Here is a 13104-nt window from a genome sequence, read left to right on the forward strand (position 1 = left end):
TTCCTCTCCCAGTCCCCCTGCTTGTGTTCCCTCTCTCGCTAGTTGTCTCTATCTCTGTCAAATAAATGAATAAAATCTTAAAAAAAAAAAACACCAATAGTTCAGAATTAGCTACAACAGGAGTATTTATATTACAGACATCAGCAAATGCTACAACTTGGTATTTTTCTCATGTTAACCAGTGGTTAACATGTACTCCTTGCCTATTCATGCAACGTACCTTAAGTTATACACACACACATTTGTGTTTATGAGATACATTCATGTTGATATGTATAATTCTAGTTCATTCATTTTTACTGTCCTGCCCCACTCCACATGAACATGAGCTCCATTTTCCTCAGTTATATTCTCTGCTACATTCCTAGGGCTTAGAGCATTACCTAGCACAAAGCAGGCTCAATACATATTTATCTGGTGGAACAAATGGGTTGTGTCTAAAATTCTACCTCTGCTACTTCTCTGAGTTAATATGTTAACCAGTTATTTGGGAATTTAATAGATCTTTCTATTATTATTATTTTTTAGTAAACTCTGTGCCCAATGTGGGGCTTGAACTCATGACCCACAGATCAAGAGTTGCAGGCCCTATAGACTGGGCCAGCCAGGCGCCCCAGAGTTTAGTAGATTCTAATATGCTGACCCACTTGGGTTTTCAGACCTTATCAAGGAATTCATTTTGCGTGTCCTTTACAACCAGAAGAGGGCAAGCTTGCAGGGAAGAATAGGTAAGAGATGGCCAATCATAAGTGTGGGGAGCTCTACCTGGTTTGCGGATTCCGAGATCTGGCAGCATTCAGGGTGGTAGGACAGCAGACTGCTTTGGGGAGCCAATGCCACCAGGTGGCAGTATGAGCATGCTAGAAAGCCAAGGCGGGGATCCCGGCCACATGGGCCCCTGAATGCAGGTAGCTGACTCAAAGATACACATTTCCTTCTTTTTTTCCTTTGGCCAACTCATCTTTTTTAACATTAGTCTTTTGCAGCTTTATATAAGTTGTTGCTTTATATGTCCTTACATTTGACAATACTGAATTGAAAATATTGGAGCAGAAGAAACCAGATTAAAAAAATTTTTTTAAGTTTTAATTAATTTATTCATTTTTCAAGTAATCTCTGAACCCAACATGGGGCTTGAACTCACAACCCTGAGATCAAGAGTCGCATGCTCTTTTTTTTTTTTTTTTAAAGATTTTATTTATTTATTCGACAGAGATAGAGACAGCCAGCGAGAGAGGGAACACAAGCAGGGGGAGTGGGAGAGGAAGAAGCAGGCTCATAGCAGAGGAGCCTGATGTGGGGCTCGATCCCATAACGCCGGGATCACGCCCTGAGCCGAAGGCAGACGCTTAACCGCTGTGCCACCCAGGCGCCCCCGCATGCTCTTCTGACTGAGCCAGCCAGGTGCCCCCTCCAAAATTTTTTTTATTGAGATAAAATTCACATAACCTAAAAATTACCATTTAAACTCTTTTAAACTGCATGATTGAGTGAGTTTTAGTATATTTACAATGTTCTACAACCATTATTACTATGAATTCCAGAATATTTGTATTACTCCAAATAGAAACTCTGTACCAATCATGTAGTCACTCCTTATACTCCCTTCCTTCCATCCTCTAACAACCTCCCTGGACTTTCCTACACTACACATTTCATATAAATAGAATTATACAATATGCAACACATTTTTTTTTTTAATTAAGTAGGCTCCATGCCGAACATGGGGCTTGAACTCACAACCCTGAGATCAAGGGTTGAACGCTCTACTGATTGAGCCAGCCAGTGCCTCTGCAGCACATACTTTTAATGGCAAGATGTATCTATGGTGCCAAAATAAGGCTAGGTTCTGTCTAAAATATCACAGTTTATACAGGATGGGAAAAACACACTTGCCTTAATATTTTGTAAATGGTCAGTTTTACGGACTACCCAAATGGTAGTGGCAACTTTCCAAAAGAAGAAGATGGAGCTCTTTCTCGTCTTGCAAGATGGCAGGCGAAAAAGCTGAGAAGCCTGATACTAAGGAGAAGAAACCTGGAGCCAAGAAGGCTGATGCAGGTGGCAAGGTCAAGAAGGGTAACCTTAAGGCTAAAATGCCAAAGAATCGGAAGCCACACAGCAGCCGACACCCTGTCCTAGTCAGAGGAATTGGAGGATGTTCCCTATCGGCTGTGTATTCCAGAAAGGCCATGTACAACAGGAAGTATTCCACAGCTAAATCTAGGGTTGAAAAGAAAAAGAAAAATGTTCTTGCTACCGTCACAAAACCAGTTGGTGGTGACAAGAATGGTGGTACCCAAGTGGCTAAACTTTGCAGCATGTCTAGGTATTATCCTACTGAAGGTGTGCCTCGAAAGCTGTTGAGCCAGGGCAAAAAACTTCCAGAGTGAGCATCACTCCTGCTACCATTTTGATCATTCTCCCTGGGTGTCATAGAGGCAAGAGGGTCATTTTCCTGAAGCAACTGAGAAGTGGCTTGCTACTTGTGACCAGACCTCTGGCCGGCAGTCAGGTTCCTCTGTGTAGAACACCAGAAATTTGTCATTGCTACCTCCACCAAAATTGATATCAGCAGTGTGCAAATCCCAAAACACCTCACTGATGCTTGCTTCAAGAAGAGGAAGCTGCATAAACCCAGACACCAGGAAGGTGAGATCTTCAACATGGAGAAAGAGAAATGATCACAGAGCAGAGCAAGGTTGATCAGAAAGCTGTGGGCTCACAAATTCTGCCAAAAATCAAAGCTGTTCCTCAGTTTCAGGACTACCTCCGCTCTGTGTTTTCTCCCACAAATAGAATTTACCCTCTCAAATTGGTGTTCTAAATTTTTTACAAAGAGGGCGCCTAGATGGCTCAGTCTGTTAAGTGTCTGTCTTCTGCTCAGGTCATGATCTCAGGATCCTGGGGTGGAGCTCCCTGTCGGGCTCGGTGCTCAGGGGGGAGTCTGCTTCTCCCTCTCCCTCTGCCCCGCACCCCCCCACCTCCTGCACTCTCTCTCTAATAAATAAATAAAATTAAAAAATAAATAAATAAAATTTCTTACGAAGAAACTAATTGAATAATTGATCCATTAAAAGAAAAGAAAAAGGTTGAGTACTCAAATCTGATTTTGCTCCTGGGCAAGATTTAATAAAGGATTATTCAAAGTATCATTTATGTGCTCTTACCAAGTAAACACATTATTATAAATGAGAGTTTGCTAAGGACATGTATTTTCAGATTAATCTTTCTTTTTTTTTTTTTAAAAGATTTTATTTATTTATTTGACAGAGATAGAGACAGCCAGCGAGAGAGGGAACACAAGCAGGGGGAGTGGGAGAGGAAGAAACAGGCTCCCAGCAGAGGAGCCCGACGTGGGGCTCGATCCCGTAATGCCGGGATCACGCCCTGAGCCGAAGGCAGACGCCCAACTGCTGTGCCACCCAGGCGCCCCAATCTTTCTTTCTTTTGGTAGGATTAATGCATTTGTGAAAAAGTGAAAATGACAGTAAATCCTGACTTCTGCAAGGTTTTGGAATAGTTTTCTCGGTAACATCTTCCATACTGTAAGGTCCTTGAGTGCAAGGGATTATGCTTCATTTGTCTTTGGGTCCCCCATGCCTGGAACAGTTCTTAATAGTTTGCTATAGTCTGTGCTCTGCATAAGTAAGTATATTAATTGAATGAAGGATGCAGAAATATGGCTCAGATGCTGCTACAATTGAGTGGTTACCGGTTAGACAATCTTGCCTAAAAGATCCAGCCAATGGATAGATACCAAACTAGACAAATGAGAAGTTCAAACTGTGAAATAGTAGGTACAGCACAATACCAATTTGGTTTTGAAAATGATATATTTGCGTGGAATAGTAGAAAAAATCTTTGTGTGTTTCAGAAGGGAGTGTGTGGCTAGTATGCTGTTCTAATGAGCAATCAATATTCAGTGAAATTAAAAATTTGACTCCTGAGTATGTATCTCAGAGATACTCTTCACAGATCCTTAAGGAGACAGAAATGCGAATGTTTATCATAATTTTTAAAATTTTGTTTGTAACAAAGGACAGAAAGCAACATGGGGCAGTACCTTAGACCTGGGTAAGAGGTTTTCGACAGATAAATATAGCAACTGAGGAACTTTTGCAATAACGAACAATTCATATTACTAAATGTGTATGTGTGGTTTAGACATACATGCTTAAAATGAAACACTGATGCTTTAAATTGTACACTGAAAGATAGAATTATGAATAGTTTTACTTTCATAAAAATATGTTTAAAGGTTTAGTTAAATTTTCAGAAAACTGAATTTAAAATTCAGCTTTAAACAATTTTGGCTGAATACTCTAATATCTATTAATTATAATTTATGCTGCATTTTAATATAATAAATAATTTTGGATACTTTAGGAGAAAAAATACTTTTTTGAAAATAGTATATGAGATTTCATTTTAATTTTTACTTTTACATGTATTTTAACTTTTTAAAAAAGATTTTATTTATTTATTTGAGAGAGAGCACAAGTTGGGGGGGAGGGGCAAAGGAAGAGGGAGAAGCAGACTCCCTTCTGAGCAAGGAGTCAATGGCTGGGCTCAACTACGATGTGGGGTTTGAGGCTCTATCCCAGGATCCTAAGATCATGACCTGAACTGAAGTCAGACACTTAATTGACTGAGCCACCCAGGCACTCCTGTATTTTAACTTTTAAAATGAAAATATAATTAAATTGTGTAAAATCTGAATATATTACAGATTATTTTTTAATTTGAATTACTGAGAGTAAATACAAATCAAGGCCATCACAGATATAGAAAACACAAAAGTGGAGCTCAAAAGGAAAAATAAGCTGAAAAGAAATGAAATAGAAAGTCTTTTTTTTTTTTTTTAAAGTAAGTTCTATGCCCATTGTGGGGTTTGAACCCACGACCCCGTGAGATTGAGAGTAGCATGCTCTCCTGACAGAGCCAGCCAGGCTCACTAAAATAGGAAGTCTTTAAAAGAAGCAGTCTGCTTAAATTTTTAGAAGTTGGAAACAATGATAGATAACAAGCAGACTTCTGTTGAGAATGGTTCACTTAAGATTCTTGAATAGATTACATATTACTTATTTAATGGAGATTTAATAACTGATCAATACAATGAAAGCAGGAAGAAAATTATTCTCTTCAAATACACAACTAGAGTGGGTCAAATGAAATCGCTGTAACTTCGCATTCTTTTCTAATTAAGGTTTAGCAACCGACTGAAGCAATTAGAATTAATTGAGAATTACATGTGAAATCAGCAATGAATGAAGAAGAGAAACCCTGAGGTTTTCAATGTTTGTTGGGCAATAATCCTGGGCAATGACCATCACATTCTTCTGTTTCAACTGAATGATTGTAATTTTAATTTTTATTTTCACTCAGGAAAAATTTAGTAATTTCCTTTATACCAAAATGCTTTCAAAAAATAAAAAACTATAGAATTTGTATTTATATTTTAAGTTTAAAGGCTGTGTATTTTGTTATGCTGTTACACATCTCACAACCAATTTTCAAGGTCAGCTTTGGCCAACACAAGTATTTGTTGACTAGAAATATTTAGGGTTCTGATTAAAAGAACGGAAATGTCACTGGCACACACATGCTATTATGGAGATGGGAAAAGACAAGACTGAGTAATCAGCAGACAATGATAGCATTTATCAACACAAATAAACACTGACATAGGACATTATTGTAATACTCTTTTTTTTTTGAAGATTTTATTTATTTATTTAAGACAGAGAGAGAGAGAGAGAGAGAGAGAGAGCGTGAGCACAGAGGGAAGGGAGAGGGAGAAGCAGATTTCCTGCTGAGTGCAGAGCCCAACTTGGGGCTCGATCCTAGGACCCTGAGATCATGACCTGAGCCAAAGGCAGACGCTTAATGGACTGAGCCAACCAGGCGCCCCTACTGTAATATTCTTAAAGTAATTTTATTTTAACAGCACATTTACAGAAAGCAGCAGAACATTTCTAGATTCAGAATAAATGATTTCGAAAGTTGAAGCTAGAATGCCTAACATTTAAGACAGATAAATAATCATCACTATCTAGTATGGAAAATTAAGTACAAGATTATTAATTTAATGGCTAGTAAAGTGAGAGAAGAAATCATATACAAAATAAAACTTAAATATTTACATTATCAATTTCAATTCGATTGTAAAGGCATGTCGAATAATTATACACACGTATATACACACACTTACTTTGAACTACCATAAGAAACCAAAGTGAAAAATTAAGGAATGTTTCATTGGTATTACCCCTGTTGTGTAAAAAAAAAAAAAGTACAGGCTTTTGGCTAAAGAGAAGAACTGAGAAAATATTTGTCAATTTTAAGCATTGACTCAAAAGATTGCTGAAGGTACGTCCGCTAAGAAACAAATGTGGAGGGGCACCTGGGTGGCTCACTCCGTTAAGCGTCCAACTCTTGGTTTCGGCTCAGGTCATGATCTCAGGGTCGTGGGTTCAAACCTCCATCAGGCTCTGTGCTCAGCGTGGAGTCTACTTGAAATTCTGTCTTTCCATCTCCCTCTGCCCTTCCCCTCTCTCACTCTCTGTCTCTGTCTCGCTCTCTGAAAATAAATAAATAAATCTTAAAAAAAAAAAAAGAAATGTGGATGGCCCTGGAGGCACATTTTCTGGTTCGGTGGCTTACTAGAGAGCTGGCTCAGTGGGACTGACCCTGTCTGCAATGGAAAACTAAGCTGTTGGTTAATGCCAGGGTTCCTGGCAGGTAGAGACTCTTCAAGACTGTTCCCAAGGCCCTGGGTGTAAGAACTCAGACTTGGGTTTACACACTCCTAGTGTTCTGAGGTGCCTTGATATATTCTTGTTTCTTGGAGAAACTAGATCTTCCCTACACTCTCTTAGTCCAGTTAATAAATATGTAACACAAGGACTGGGCAGAGTCCTTTCTTGTTGACTGTTTGTGGAAGACCTAGTTCATTGCCTTAGGCAGGCCCAGGGACTTTGACCAAGATGTATTGCGAATATCTATGCCAGGGCTATGTCATAGGGTAATGAGAATTCAGGGGACTGTGCGTCTGCTTTACCAGTAAATCCTATGTAATAGATGGGCCACGTGGCACTAGTGGTGTATGTCTGTGTCGGTGATCTGGTCCATGTATGATGAAGCCTATGATAAAGGTCTTGCTAAAATAAGGTGCTTATGGGGCGCCTGAGTGGCACAGCGGTTAAGCGCCTGCCTTCAGCTCAGGGCGTGATCCCGGCGTTATGGGATCGAGCCCCACATCAGGCTCCTCTGCTATGAGCCTGCTTCTTCCTCTCCCACTCCCCCTGCTTGTGTTCCCTCTCTCTCTGGCTGTCTCTATCTCTGTCGAATAAATAAATAAAATCTTTAAAAAAATAAAATAAAATAAGGTGCTTATATCATAATTTAGCCCAATCCAGAAACATTCCTGAAATCATTTATGAGCTTTGAATCTTTTGGTCTTAATTATGTTAATAGTAATGATACTCTTTGGAACAAACCAAAGATTGCATGCAATATTCTGGATCTGCCCAAACATTGAACACCTTGATGAAGCATATATAAAATCATTCTTGAAATACATGAGGAAAATATTTTGTCAAAATATTAGATTTTGTCAAAATGATTGGATTTAATTTAGACAAGATATAAGATGCATTAGAAAAGTTAAAAAAAAAAATAGAAGATTTCAAGCCAAGAGCAATTTGTGGCCTTTGCAGGAAAATGAAATTTATTTTGAAGTTGCACTGGTCATGATTATTTGGTATAAACTGTTCATTGTTATTACTAAAGTTAGCAAAAATTTACCAAAAAAAAAAATCTTACAAAGCTAAGTTTCGTTTTTGAAAATAATAAATTTTTTAATTTTAGAGAAAATAGTTTTTCAAAATCAAAAGATATTCAACAACAATGCCATTCAAATAAAATATAAGGAAATTAGAGCAAAGAAACAAAAAGGTTTTATATAAATTTCACAAATAAGACATGTATAAATAACCTTCAAACTAATTTCCATGGAGCGTGTTTTCTGGCCATGATAGTTTCAGATATAAAATCAAATGAAGAGATTTAGAACAAATTGATTAGTATGCTTGTTTTGGTTTATTTTGTGATAACATTGAAAATTTTAAAAGAGGAACTTTGAAATATTCTAAGGAACTACATGGTTTTAAGAGATGATGAAGTGGCAATATAACTGAAAACTAGTAAAATGAAAATATTTGTAATATTTTCTGTTATATCAATAATTTATCACATGCATTACAATATTGCAATATGATGGTATCATTTTATTATCACGGTATATAATGATAGAGATAATATGTAGAAAAATGTTGGGGTTTGGAGCAAATTCCTTTGGTGAAAAAATTCCTGAGACATCTTTGGTGCAAAAAGGTGGTTTTATTAAAGCACAGGAATAGGACCTTTGGGCAGAAAGAGCTGCACTGGGGTCAGAGGAGTGGCCCATTATACACTTTCAAGTTGGGAGTGGGTTACGGATAGCATAAGTCTCTAAGGAATTTTGGAAGCAAGGTTTCCAGGACCTTGAGGGCACTGGCTATTATTGGGAAAAGGTCATTTATTACTGTCTAATAAAACCTTAGTCATGAGACCCTTCGGATGTATATTGGTGGACCATATGTCTGGGGGATGATCGCTGACATGTGTCTTGGGGGATAGAGATAAAGGAAATTTCTGAAGGAATTTTTATATGTTAAAGTAGACTTACAGGATCCTGGAGGGTTAAACAAAGATTGCCCTTTGCCCTCAGCAAAATATTAACATTGAGGCAGCTGAGCTCCCAGGGGAAGGTCACTCTCCCTGTTTTAAGGACTTGTCAATGGGCTGTGAGTTGTAAGGAAATTTTAATTTTTTCTTTTTCCTTTGTTTCTGACATCAATAAGAATAGTGGTCACTTTGTGGGGGTACAGACTGAAAGGGGCACCAGGGAACCTTCTGAGAAGTTGATCTGTTTCTTGATCAGGGTGGTGGTTACACGAGTATAAGCACATAAAAAGGTATTGAGTTACACACTTAAGGTTTGTGCACTTTACTGTATGCAAGTTGTATCTCAACATAAAAGTTTAAAAATTCATGGTTAATTTTTTTTTTTTTTTAAAGAGCAAGAGCAAGCGAACAAGAGTGAGCAGGGGGCTTGGGAGAGGCAGAGAGAGAGGCACAGAATCTCAAGCAAGCTCCATGCCCAGTGTGGAGCCCAGTGTGGGGCTTGATTTCACGACCCTGAGGTCATGACCTGAGCCGAAATCAAGAGTCAGATGCTTACCCAACTGAGCCACCCGGACACCCCTCATGGTTTATTTTTGAATCTAAGTATGGCCTCAGCTGAGTGAGATTTCTCCAAATTAATAAAAAACTGTAAAAACTGTAAGCACTCAAGAAAGTTTAAGTTGGCATTACTGCCAGTAGGAAACAAAATAGGGGGAAATTTTGATTATTATAATATAATGATTTTAATGAAATAAAGGCAAGAAAAATTTTGGAATAAATAGGTAATGTTAAAATTACATATGTCATTATTACTCATTCAGATGTCACCAGTCTGTCAACAGAATAATCAGGCATATGCAAAAAGAATTAAATTTAGTCCTCTTGGGTGTTTTTGCCAATTGTAAGTCATATAAAAATCAGAGTTGTACAGCTATGTTTCTATTTTGTGTTTATGAAGGAATATTTGTCAGAAAAAAAATAATTTTACAGTGTTATCTTCACTTACGCTTTTTAAGATATTTAGACATATGGTGTATAGGCCTCCTGGGTCTTTTGCCTTAGGCTCGACAATTGTTAAGGATGGGCACGTAAAATGTGGCATGCAATTAGACTTATATATCATGATATGGTTGATCTAAAAAAAATAACATTGAGAGAAATAAACTGAATACCAGTTATGTTTTTCAATGAGGCACATTGATTTGACATTCATTTAGCACCTACACAGCACCTACTATGTGCTAGACACTGTTCTCAGTACTTAATAAATATTAGCTCATTTGTATTCATAACAATCCCATGACATAAGTACTATTTTTTCTTCATTTTTTAGATGACAAAACTGAGATACATAACCTGGGCTAGGTAACTTGCGACGGTCACACAGCTGGTAGTGGCGGAGCTGGGATTGTACTCAGGAAGTCTGACTCCAGAGTCTTAACCAGTACTCTGCACTTTTTACCTAAATAAATGTAAGGAAGTATATGAGAAGAACCTCAGGTGAATTATAGTGGAGTGGGTTCCTGTCGGGGAAGGAGAAGAGGATTGGAAGTGAAAGAAGGGGTAAAACCACTAACAAAAGAAGAGCCTTGTGCTGACCAATGTGATTATGGGATGTTAGGACTGCCTGAACAAAATACGATAGACCAGGCGGCTTGTAAACAACAGAAATTTATTTCTCGCGGTTCTGGGAGGAGGGAAGTCTGAGCAAGGCAGCAGCAGATTTGGTGCCTGGTGAGAGCCCACTTCCTGGCGGTTCACAGACGGCCACTTTCTCCCTGTGCTGTCCTTTGACAGAAGGGGCAAAGGAGTTTTCTGGGGTCTTTTCATAAGGCTACGAATACCATTCGTGACCTAATTGATGTAGGAAAGAATGTTGGGGTTCAAAGCCAATGGCCAAGAAAGAATTCTTGAGACATCTTTGGTGCAAAAAGATGGTTTTATTAAAGCACGGGGACAGGACCCGTGGGCAGAAAGAGCGGCACCGGGGTCATGAGGAGTGGCCCATTATATACTTTCAAGTTCTGAGGGCGTTAGGGACAGCATAAGCCTCCCAGGTATTTTGGAAGCTGCTTTTCCAGGACCTTGAGGGGGATAGCTATTGTTGGGAAAAAGTCATTTATTAGTGTCTAGTAAAACCTTAGACATGAGACCCTTCAGATGGATATCGGTGGACCATGTGCCTGGGGGGAGGTGATTGCCAACATGTGTCTCGGGGGGTTTAGAGATAAAGGAAACATTAAAGGAATTTTTATATGTTAAAGTAGACTTACAGGGTCTTGGGGGTGGGGGGAACTGGTCTCAGATTGTCTTTTGCCCTTAGCAAAGTATTGACATCAGCAGTTGAGTCCCTAAAGGAATGTCACCCTGCCTGTTTCAAGGACTTGTCAGTGGGCTGTAGGTAGTAAGGAAATTTAATAATTTTTCTTCTGCCTTTGTTTCCCACATCACTAATCACCTCCCAAAGGCCTCACTTCCAAATTTCATCACACTGGGGATTAGGTTTCAACATACAAATTTGAGGCAGTTGGGTGAGGGGGACAAACAAACATTCGAATCTATGGTACTGATTTTCAGTTTCCATACTCTATTTTTCCTATTTTGATTTCCTATTTTGATTTTCTCCCCAGTCAATGGGTATTTCATTTGTAATAAAAAACTGCATACATATACTTACATACATGTGTAGTATTTATGAAACTACTGAGCTGAAGTGAGGTTTCTGATTCTAAATCCACCAGGCTCTATCCTTGAGGCTGCCTAACATTTTCATCAGTTACTTGGCTTAAGAAATTTGGGGCTGGGGCGCCTGGGTGGCACAGCAGTTAAGCATCTGCCTTCGGCTCAGGGCGTGATCCCGGCGTTCTGTGATCGAGCCCCACATCAGGCTCCTCCGCTATGAGCCTGCTTCTTCCTCTCCCACTCCCCCTGCTTGTGTTCCCTCTCTCGCTGGCTGTCTCTATCTCTGTCAAATAAATAAATAAAATCTTAAAAAAAAAAAAAGAAATTTGGGGCTGGCCCACTGAGATGACATACAGATTTTTAAAAGTCTAAGGAGAGTATAGAAATATGTATATGATTTTATGACAAGTATGTTTAAATTCTGCCTTCATTTTTCTTTTTTTTTTCATGATTTAAAAAAAATTAACATACAATGTATTATTTGTTTCAGGGGTACAGGTCTGTGATTCATCAGTCTTACACAACACCCAGTGCTCACCACAACACATACTTTCCCCAATGTCTATCACCCAGCCACCCCATCCCTCCTACCCCCTCCACTCCAGCAACCCTCAGTTTGTTTCCTACGATTAAGAGTCTCTTATGGTTTGTCTCCCTGTCTGGTTTCAACTTGTTTCATTTTTTCCTCTCTTCCCCTGTGAACTTCTGCCTTGTTTCTTAAATTCCTCGTATCAGTGAGAGCATATAATTGTCTTTCCCTGATTGACTTATTTCGCTCAGCATAATACCTTCTAGTTCATCCACGTCATTGAAAATGTCTGCCTTCATTTTTCAAGCAAAAGTACGAGCACAGACTAGAAACGGGTCTGGATTCAAAGTCCTCTCTACTGCTTGTTAGCTACAGCACATTGGGAAAATTGCTTGACTGATATCTTTGTTTGAGTTTTCTCTTCTGTAAAGTGGGAATCGTAACAGTATTTGTGTTTTGGGTTATTGTGAAGATTGGTTGATTTAATACGTGCAAAATACTTTGAACAGTATTTGGCAGACAGTAATTCATCACTTATTCTTTGCTTATTGATGCAGAAGTCTAGGACTTCGAGCCAATCTTTTTGAGTTAATCCAAAGATATTTCATTTTTTTACCCTTATCTGCAGAGAAATGCAAGTCCATATCCTTAATTTGCACATTGGAATATAAATCTTGCTTCATACATGCTAGTGGCTTAAGCCCTTGAATGTCCTTTTGGTCTCCCCATGAATCTCTGCTTCTGGGTTTTCATTCATGTTGTGAGCCTTGTTAAAACACCAACAGCAACAGGGGCACTTGGGTGGCTCAGTTGGCTAAGCATCCAACTCTTCATCTCAGCTCAGGTCTTGATCTCAGGGTCATGATTTCAAGCCCTGCATTGGACTCCATGCTGGGTGTGGAGCCTACTTAAAAAGAACAACACTGTCCTTTCTTATTGTAAAAGTAATACATCAGTATTGAGAAACTTTGGGAGATATAGATTAGCAGGCAAAAAAATTGCCCATAATCTCAGCAATCAGATATGCCAATTTTATTTATTTATTCTTTACATCCAAAATGGAGCTCAAACCCACCACCCCAAGATCAAGAGTTTCATGCTCCTCCAACTGAACCAACCAGATGACCCCAGATATGCCAATTTTAATATTGTCGTTTGTATTC

The 13104-nt window shown here is 38.8% G+C and overlaps 1 pseudogene; it reads left to right on the top strand.

Moving 5' to 3' along the window:
• The first annotated feature begins 1991 nt into the window (after nt 1–1991).
• LOC100479735 lies at nt 1992–2827 on the top strand (annotated as a pseudogene).
• Nucleotides 2828–13104: the final 10277 nt, after the last annotated feature.

This window comes from Ailuropoda melanoleuca, chromosome 1 (genome assembly GCF_002007445.2).
Source record: "Ailuropoda melanoleuca isolate Jingjing chromosome 1, ASM200744v2, whole genome shotgun sequence".
Lineage (NCBI taxonomy): Eukaryota > Metazoa > Chordata > Mammalia > Carnivora > Ursidae > Ailuropoda > Ailuropoda melanoleuca.